Source organism: Lathyrus oleraceus, chromosome 4 (assembly GCF_024323335.1).
Source record: "Lathyrus oleraceus cultivar Zhongwan6 chromosome 4, CAAS_Psat_ZW6_1.0, whole genome shotgun sequence".
Classification (NCBI taxonomy): domain Eukaryota; kingdom Viridiplantae; phylum Streptophyta; class Magnoliopsida; order Fabales; family Fabaceae; genus Lathyrus; species Lathyrus oleraceus.
The window spans coordinates 472,082,397-472,092,351 of record NC_066582.1 but is presented as its reverse complement, the minus strand read 5'-3'; the positions used below and the strand labels follow the sequence as shown (position 1 = coordinate 472,092,351).

Below are 9,955 nucleotides of genomic sequence, written 5' to 3'. Positions count from 1 at the left end.
AGCAGTTTGGAGATTATTGATAGTTGTGGTGAATTCTCTAATGTGCCTCTCATTGGTACACAAGGAGGAATCAACTACAACCCTGTTTTGGCTCGTCGTCAACTTGGGTTCCCCTTGAGAGACAAACCTAATAACATGTTGTTAGAAGGTCTTTTCTATCAAGAGGGTAAAGACCCCCAACATTTGAAGTAGAAGATTATGCATCATTGGCATAATGTGCATAGAAAAGGAAGATCTGAGCTCGGTCCGCGCAATTATGTAGCTTTGGAAGCTTACACTACTTGGGTGAAGAAGAGAGCTTTGGAGTTGAAGATGCCTTATCCTTGTGAAAGACCTATGTCTATGTTTATGGTTGAGCCATTAAATCTCCCTAACCAAGATATAGAGGAGCTAGAAGATGCGTTTGCCAAGATGAAGAGAGAGAAGGATATGTGGGAAGAGCGTTTCCATGCTTTGAGCAAAAAGCATGAGGAGTTGCAGCTTGAGTCTAAGGATAAAGAAGCACTTATTGAGCTACTTGAAGACCGAGTGATAAAGAGACAGAGAGATTTGAAGGTTTCATCTTCCTCTAGCATGCCCTAGCCTTCAGTTGCTTGGAAGAAGATTGTTGATCAACTTGTCCTCGAGAAGACTCGGGTGAAGGCTTCTTTTGAGACCGAGATTCGACGCATTCGAAGGAAGTACGCGCCTATATCCAGATCTTCTGACATCATTGTTAGGGATCCTTAGGATGACTAGTCTCCTTTTCTCTTGTATTTTTCATTTGGTTTCTGAAATTATACTCATTGTAATCCTTCCAATTATATAAATAAAAGAGATTTTTGGTCATATCAAATTGTTGCAATTACTGTTATATATATTTGCAAATAATATAGTAAGTTCCTTAAAAATAAAAACAATCAAGCATTGCATTTCATGCATCATTTTACATAAACATGTTTCTCTTTCGCCAAATGTCTCATTGGTGTTTCTTATGTGCTTCAACCAAGCTGACTCATCGGTACAATACTCGCGCCAATCACTCCAGAATCATGGAACATCTTAAGTAAGAGAATAGAGACCTGAAAGAGGAGATCGCCCGCCTGACTGCCATGATGGAGTCAGTTTTAACCACACAAAGCCAATCTTCTCCAACACCTACAACTCCTCCTCCTTAGAGGACTGTCATTTCAGAGGTGGCTACCTCTACTGTTCCCGCATCTGCCGCTCATTTCGCGCCTGCAATACCTGTCGGATTCCCGTGGGGAATGCCGCCAAACTTCATGCCTGAAGGTTTTGCACCTACATTTGCTTCTATGCCGACATCTAGCCCGGTCATGTCTGTGCCACCGCCTGTAGTGCATACCTTGCCTCGTGTGGAAGACACCATTTATCATTCTGAGCCATCTGAGGGCCCGAACGTATATGAGAAAATGGATGAAATGAAAGATCAATTTCTTGATCTGTGCAAGAAGTTGAAAACGTTGAGAGGTAAGGACCTTTTTGGGAAGAGTGTTATTGAATTATGTCTGGTGCCGAATGTGAAGATTCCAGTGAAGTTCAAAGTGCCTGACTTTGAAAAATACAAAGGGAACACATGTCCGCTCAGTCATTTGGTGATGTATGCCCGCAAGATGTCTGCCCAAACAGACAATGTTCAGCTGTTAATCCACTACTTTCAAGACAATCTGATCGGCGTTGCGTTAAGATGGTATATGGGGTTGGATAGTGTGAGCATCTGCACTTTCAATGATTTGGCTGAAGTATTTGGTAAGCAGTACAAGTACAACGTTGATATGGCTCCCGACCGAGATCAGTTGAGATCGTTGTCTCAGAAGGACAAGGAAACGTTTAAAGAGTATGCACAGAGGTGGAGAGAGCTCGCTGCTCAAATCAACCCTTCTTTAGAGGAAAAGGAGATGACCAAGATTTTTCTGAAGACCCTTAGCTCATTTTATTATGAGAGGATGATCGCCAGTGCCCCCAGTGATTTTACCGAAATGGTAAATATGGGGATGAGGCTAGAAGAAGGTGTTCGAGAAGGAAGGTTGTCTAAGGAGGAGGTATCGTCTAGCAAGAGATACGACAATAGTTTCGGTAAGAAGAAAGATAATGAAGCCAACACAATAACTAGTGGGAGGCAAAGAAGGCCTCAAATCAAAAGAAGTCAACCACCCCGTCAACATCATCATCAAGTATCTTCAGTAATTCCCGTTTTTTCAGCTAGTCAATCAATACAAGTTCAACAATAATGTCAACAACAACAACAACCACAGCAACGAACAAACACCTGCAACAACAATAATACCAACAATCATCAATAACAAACTTTTAAGAGGAAGAAGGTCTCTTTCGACCCGATTCCTATGACATATGCAGAACTCTATCCATCATTGGTTCTTAAGAACCTGCTACAACTGAGAAATCTGTCATAAATACCTGAACCACTTCCATGGTGGTACAAGTCTGACCTCCGTTATGCTTTTCATCAAGGATCACCCGTGCATGACATTGAGAACTGCTACCCTCTCAAATATGAAGTCCAGAAGCTAGTAAAAAGTTGAATGGTGTCTTTTGAGGACCCCGCACCCAATGTGAAAGCTAACCCACTGCCTGCTCATGGAAATTCATCCGTCAGCATGGTAGATGGCTGCCCTAGGGAGTTCAAAGTGTTTGATGTCCGTTTTATTCAAAGGTCCTTGGTGACGATGCACAAGGATATTTGTTTGGTGAACGATTATGAGCATGACCATGCTGGTTGTGCTATCTGCAGTGTTAACCCAATAGGTTGTGAGATTATGAAAAGGGACATCCAGCGGTTGATAGGTGAAGTGGACCTTCCAGTGAAGATAGGTCCGAGTGATTTCCAAATTACTTTCCAAGTAATGGATATCCACCCGGCCTATAGTTGTCTATTGGGAAGGCCATGGATCCACGAGGCAGGTGCTCTTACCTCCACGTTGCATCAGAAACTCAAATTTGTCAAGAATGGGAAATTAGTCATTGTTGGCGGGGAAAAGGCGTTGTTTGTTAGCCACCTGTCATCTTTCTCTTATGTTGAAGTTGAGGATGAGGTTGGAACTCTATTCCAAGCCTTGTCTATTGTTGTTGAAAAGAGAGTTGGGGAACCTATGCCCTCATTGAAAGATGCAAGGAAGATTGTTGAAGAAGGAATTGTCGACCAGTGGGGGCGAATGGTAGAGGTCGCCGATAACAAGAATAGAACCGGTCTGGGTTTTCAGCAAGGATCGTCGACTGCTAGATCAGAGGATATGTAACTCAGCTTTCGTAGCAGAGGATGCATTCATGGCAATGAACAACACTTAGCTGCTGTGCTAGAGGATGACAAAGATGAAGACTGCACCAATTTTGTGACGCATGGAAAGGCTTGCGACAATTGGATTGTTGTTGATATTCCTATTATTATGCATCGATCTAAGTAATTTATTTTATTTATTTTAAAAAATCCTTCTCCTATGCCTAAGGAAGAAGTGAATATTGTTGGGCATTTTCAAATTTGATCATCAATAAAATTAATTATATTCATCCACATCTATGATGTTTTATTTTTTGCTTTATTCTGAAAATGGTAATCACAAAAAAACATAAATAAATAAATAAACTTGTCCATCTGCATAATATTTGGTCACAAATCACTTCTCTAAAATCAAAATATCAAATCATTACGCAGGTTGGTTTCCAACCCCATTTAATACAATGATCCTTCTCCTTCTCCAAATTTTGAATTCTTTGTGTTTGAGGCTGAGGAGGAAAGTGATGAAGAAGTGAGTGATGAATTGTCACGTCTTCTTGAGCATGAAGGAAAAGCCATTCAGCCATTCGAAGAGAAGATTGAGTTAGTCAACTTGGGTTCCGAGGATGATGCGAAGGAAGTCAAGATGGGGTCTCGACTGTGTCCAGATGTTAAGAAGGGGTTGACTGATCTTTTCCGAGAGTATTCAGATGTGTTTGCTTGGTCCTATCAAGATATGCCTAGTTTAGATTCTGAGATTGTGGAGCATAGATTGCCGTTGAAGCCAGAATGCCCGCTAGTCAAGCAGAAGTTGAGAAGAACGCATCTTGATATGGCAGTAAAGATTAAAGAAGAAGTGCAGAAGTAGATTGATGCTGGTTTCCTTGTGACCGCCGAGTATCCGCTATGGGTGGCTAATATCGTGCATGTTCCGAAGAAAGATGGAAAAGTCCGCATGTGCGTTGATTATAGAGATTTGAATAAATCCAATTCGAAAGATGATTTCCCTCTGCCACACATTGATATGTTGGTAGACAATACTGCTAAATTCAAAGTCTTTTCATTTATGGATGGATTTTCCGGATATAATCAGATCAAGATGGCACCCGAAGACATGGAGAAGACCACATTCATTACACCTTGGGGAACATTCTGTTATAGAGTGATGCATTTCGGTTTGAAGAATGCTGGTGCAACTTACCAAAGAGCAATGACTACTCTTTTTCATGATATGATGCATAAAGAGATTGAAGTTTATGTCGATGACATGATTGCTCAATCAATTGATGAAGAGGAACATGTTGAGCATTTGTTGAAGCTTTTCCAGCGTTTGAGGAAGTATAAACTTTGCTTGAATCCCAATAAATGTACTTTTGGTGTTCGTTCTAGTAAGTTGTTGGGCTTTATCGTCAGCGAGAAGGGTATTAAAGTTGATCCGGCCAAGGTCAAAGCAATACAAGAGATGCATGCGCCAAAAACTGAGAAGCAGGTCAGAGGTTTTCTCAGCCGTTTGAATTATATCTCAAGATTCATTTCACACATGACTGCCACATGTGTGCCTATATTCAAGCTTCTTCGGAAAGATCAGTCTTTTGATTGGACCGAAGACTGCCAGAAAGCTTTTGATAGTATCAAAGAATATATGCTTGAACCTCCGATTCTGTCTCCGCCTGTTGAAGGAAGACCGTTGATCATGTATCTGACTGTGCTTGAAGATAGCATGGGTTGTGTTCTTTGACAGCAAGATGAAACTGGAAAGAAGGAATTTGCAATTTACTACCTCAGTAAGAAGTTCACCGACTGTGAGACTTGGTATTCTATGCTAGAGAAGACCTGTTGTGCATTGGCTTGGCCTGCTAAGTGTCTGCGTTAATACATGTTGAATCATACCACTTGGTTGATATCCAAAATGGATCCATTCAAGTATATATTTGAGAAGCTTGCTTTAACTGGGAGGATTGCACGTTGGCAGATGTTGTTATCAGAGTATGATACTGAATACCGATCTCAGAAAGTAGTCAAAGGTAGTGTCTTGGCTGACCATTTAGCTTACCAACCGATTGAAGATTACCAATCAGTACAATATGACTTTCCTGATGAAGAGATCTTATATTTGAAAATGAAATATTGTGATGAACCATTGCTTGAAGAAAGGCCATAACCTGGTTCCCGTTGGGGCATGGTATTTGATGGAGTTGTTAATTAGTAAGGTAATGGCATTAGGGTAGTGATTATTACTGCTCAAGGCACGCATTTTCCATTTACAGCTAGATTGACTTTCAACTGTACAACAATATGGCAGAATATGAAGCTTGCATTATGGGGCTCGAAGAGGCCATTGATTTCAGAATTAAGCATTTAGATGTCTTTGGAGATCCAGCTTTGGTTGTGAATCAGGTCAAAGGTGAATGGGAGACCAATCAACCCGGTTTGATACCATATAGAGACTATGCGAGGAGGATTTCAACTTTCTTTACAAAGGTTGAGTTTCATCATATCCCTCGAGATGAAAACCGGGTGGCAGATGCTCTTGCAACGTTGGCATCAATGATTATAGTGAAGTATTGGAATAAGGTTCCCAATTTGACTGTGATGCGTCTTGATAGGCCAACTAATGTGTTTGCTGTTGAAGAGATCAAAGACGAGAAGTTGTGGTATTATGACATCAAGTGTTTCCTCCAAAGTCAGATTTACCCGCATGGAGCATCTTTGAAAGATAAGAAGACTTTGAGGAGATTAGCCAGAAATTTCTACCTGAATGGTGATGTATTGTACAAAAGAAACTTCGATATGGTTCTGCTCAGATGCGTGGATAGACACGAAGCAGACTTGTTGATAACTAAAGTCCACGAAGGTTCCTTTGGTACTCATTCCAATGGGCATGCTATGGCGACGAAGATGTTGCGAGCAGGTTACTATTGGCTGACAATGCAATCTGACTATTGCAAGTTTGTGAAGAAATGCCACAAGTGTCAAATATATGCGGATAAGATTCATGTTCCTCCGACACTGTTGAACGTCATTTCCTCCCCATGGCCCTTCTCCATGTGGGGAATTGATATGATTGGCATGATTGAGCCCAAAGCTTCAAACGGACATCATTTCATTTTGGTGGCTATTGACTACTTCATAAAATGGGTTGAGGCAGCATCGTACACTAACGTAACCAAGCAAGTTATTATGCGGTTTATCAAGAATCAAATTATATGTCGTTATGGTGTGCCAAGCAAGATCATTACTGATAATGGATCGAACTTGAATAATAATATGGTGGAAGCTCTTTGTAAAGACTTTAAGATTGCACACCATAACTCCTCTCCCTACAGACCCAAGATGAATGGGAATGTTGAAGCTGCGAGTAAGAACATTAAGAAGATTATCTAGAAGATGGTTGTAACATACAAGGATTGGCATGAAATTCCCCCATTTGCTTTGCACGGGTATCATACATCCATCCGCACTTCAACAGGGGCAACCCCTTTCTCTCTTGTTTATGGCATGGAATCAGTGCTCCCCGTAGAGGTTGAGATCCCTTCATTGTGTGTGATCATGGAATCCAAGTTGACTGAGGCTAAATGGTGTCAAACCAGGTTTGATCAGCTGAATTTGATAGAAGAGAAGAGATCGACTGCCATGTGTCATAGTCAGTTATATCAACAGAGAATGAAGAAAGCTTTTGATAAGAAGGTCAGACCTCGTGTGTTCAGAGAAGGTGACCTTGTGCTTAAGAAGATTCTATCCTTCAAACCAGACTCTAGGGGAAATGGACTCCCAATTATGAAGGCCCATATGTTGTTAAGAGAGCCTTTTCAGGCGGTGCTTTGATTCTTACAACTATGGATGGTGAAGAGTTCACTCTTCCTGTGAACGTGATAACATGAAACTATATCACATTTTTAGACTTGATTTAATTAAATTATATCGTTATTTGATTCAATTTATTTTATATTATTCGATATTACTCGGCATTTTCTTATTATTTATTTTAGGAATCATTATTTAAAGCACATGTGAAAAAGAAAGAAAATGGGTGCAAAAAGAAGATTTTCTAGGAAAAGCAGCAAGCTGAAACACCAAAGCCCAGCCCATGTTTGGAACAAAATAAGTTGTTGTCACGACCGCAACAAGCACGTGCCGATCGCCACGTCCTAGGACCTAGTGTTACGATCGTAACACAAAGTGTGACGGACGTCACACATTCCACTCCTATATTTTGGGCTTTATGTGCGTAACTGAGTGGACGGTTTCCCCTAAATTCTCTCATGCACTCGGAGACGCTTTGAACCATACTGAAGACACATTCTAGGAGACGGTTATTTGGGGAGGTTAATATAAATAAACCTCACAAAAGCCAATGAAAGCTCTCTCTCTTCTCCGTACAATTTTGCCAGCATCCTAATTTTTCAAGCAATTTATTTCTTCTCTTTTTTTTTCTAGTTTAATTTCTGAAGCATACAATTCACTTTCTCACGATAGTTTCTACACCGGAAACTATTGTGTAATTTTTACTGGATCTAACTTTACGTTAGATCATAGTATTTTATTTCCTTGTTTTTACTTTCCTATCTGATCGAGAATTGTGAAGAACAAATCCAACCGACTTGTGGTGGAGTGTTCGAGCACCGAAGCGTAGGAGATAAAATCCAGATTTCTAGTATTTTTCCAGGTTCATTAATTAATTGATTTATCGTTTTAATTTACATATGCTTTGTTCCGCTGTTTATATATGTTGTTTGTTTGATATGGTCGTATTTATGCATGATTATTGTTTATGCATGTTTATCATGTCTGGCTAATTAATTTAGATATCGGTATGTAAAGTAAGCGGAATAAAGGAATCCAAATTGAGTTGGTTTAAATTTATTTCAGAATATAGTCACGCTTTTTCTGGTCTCAATTTACAAAGTTAATGCCAAGGTTTTTGTACGAGAGTAAAAGACATAAAGAAGTTAAAATCAATAGAACGACGGTTTGAGTTTTTAACTGGACAGTGTAAATTGAACATTAACTTTAAATCAGGGCGAAAGCAATTTTTAAGGTTAATTAAATTCTAATTATTTTCAAAAATTATTTTTAAAAGTTAAATGTGAGAACGAGAGTTAAGCATTTAAGTTTAATCATATAATCTAAGTCAACAGAGCGAGAGTTTAAGACGAGGGCGTTTAAACGGTTAGTATTTTCACAAAAGGAGTTTCTATAGATTCTATTATTTTCAAAAGTGATTTTAGACTTAACGAAATAGTGAGAGCATACGTTAAAATATAAAGTCATAGTCTAATTCAACAGAGCGAGAGTTTGAGGAAAAGACTTTTAATTAATAGTGTCTACTGAAAAGACTTATTTTAAAATTAAGAAAAAGACCAACGAAGATTTGATTCCCCAAATACGACGAACTACATACTGATATCCATATTATTTGATATTTTATCTAGATCCAAATTTAGTTTTATTTTTTCCCCCTAATCATTAAAGTATCATCCGCCTTAGCTTTACGCAGTAACCCTAGAAAAACGGTAGATCGATTCATTAAGTCCCTATGGGATCGATATCTTTTAAAACTACGCGATTAGACTGTGCGCTTGCAGTTAGTACCCCGATAGACTCATAAAGTCGCGACCAAGTTTTTGGCGCCGTTGCCGGGGACTTTTAGTTAGTCGATATCGTAACTCTTCTGTTACGCTGTAGAGACTAAGGCAATTCTTATTTTTTTCCCTTTTTCGTTGATTTGTATGCCACACACTCGCTCACAAGGCGAGCCGTACTACTTAAAAATCAACAACGTCGAACGATATCTCCGATTATTACGACGAATTCGGGAGTATCGTTCTAGAAATAATCTTCCTCCAATCGAAGTTCCTGATCTCAAAAATCTACTTCCTTTAACGATACCAGCGATGGCCGAACCAGCTCGTGCTCTTCGAGATTACGCTGCTCCATCGCAGGATGAACCGCATTTGAGTATTGCTCCACCCGCAATCGAAGCGAACAACTTCGAACTTAAACCTTCGCTATTGCAGGCAGTGCAACAGAATCAATTTTCTGGAAATCCTACCGAGGATCCAAACCTTCATTTATCCGTATTTGTCCAATACGCTGACACTGTTAAAGCTAATGGTGTCACTTCAGAGGCAATTCGACTTCGTCTCTTTCCTTTCTCGTTAAGAGATAAAGCTAGAAGATGGCTTCAGTCTCTTCCTTCTAACTCAGTCACCACAGGGAATGAGTTGAAGAAAGTTTTTCTTGCCCGATATTTTCCTCCAAGCAAAACAACTATGTTGAGAGCCCAGATAAATGGATTTAAGCAAAAAGATAACGAATCTCTTTTCGAAGCATGGGAAAGATACAAGGACATGATGAGACTTTGCCCACACCATGGTTTAGAGGACTGGTTAGTAATTCACACATTCTACAATGGTCTGTTGTACAACACTAGGTTAACAATAGACGCCGCCGCCGGTGGTGCGCTTATGGATAAACCTTACACCGACGCTTATCAACTTATCGAGAGCATGGCCCAAAATCATTATCAGTGGGGAAGCGACCGAACAGTGGTAGAAAAACCTCAAACAAAAGGTGGCATGTACGAGATAAGTAGCCTTGATTATGTTAATGCAAAAGTGGATGCTCTTGCCCAGAAAATTGAAAGTTGAAATGTATCACCTCCAGCCACCGTGGTTGCCGTAACTCAAAATTGTGAGGTCTGTGGAATTCAAGGTCACACTC

At 39.9% G+C, this 9,955-nt stretch overlaps 1 non-coding gene across 1 annotated transcript; it reads right to left on the bottom strand.

Annotated features, from left to right (window-relative positions):
• Positions 1-9,504: 9,504 nt before the first annotated feature.
• LOC127077748 (small nucleolar RNA R71) lies at positions 9,505-9,611 on the bottom strand. Its single transcript, XR_007787524.1, has one exon. It is a non-coding gene; the product is annotated as a small nucleolar RNA R71 (small nucleolar RNA).
• Positions 9,612-9,955: the final 344 nt, after the last annotated feature.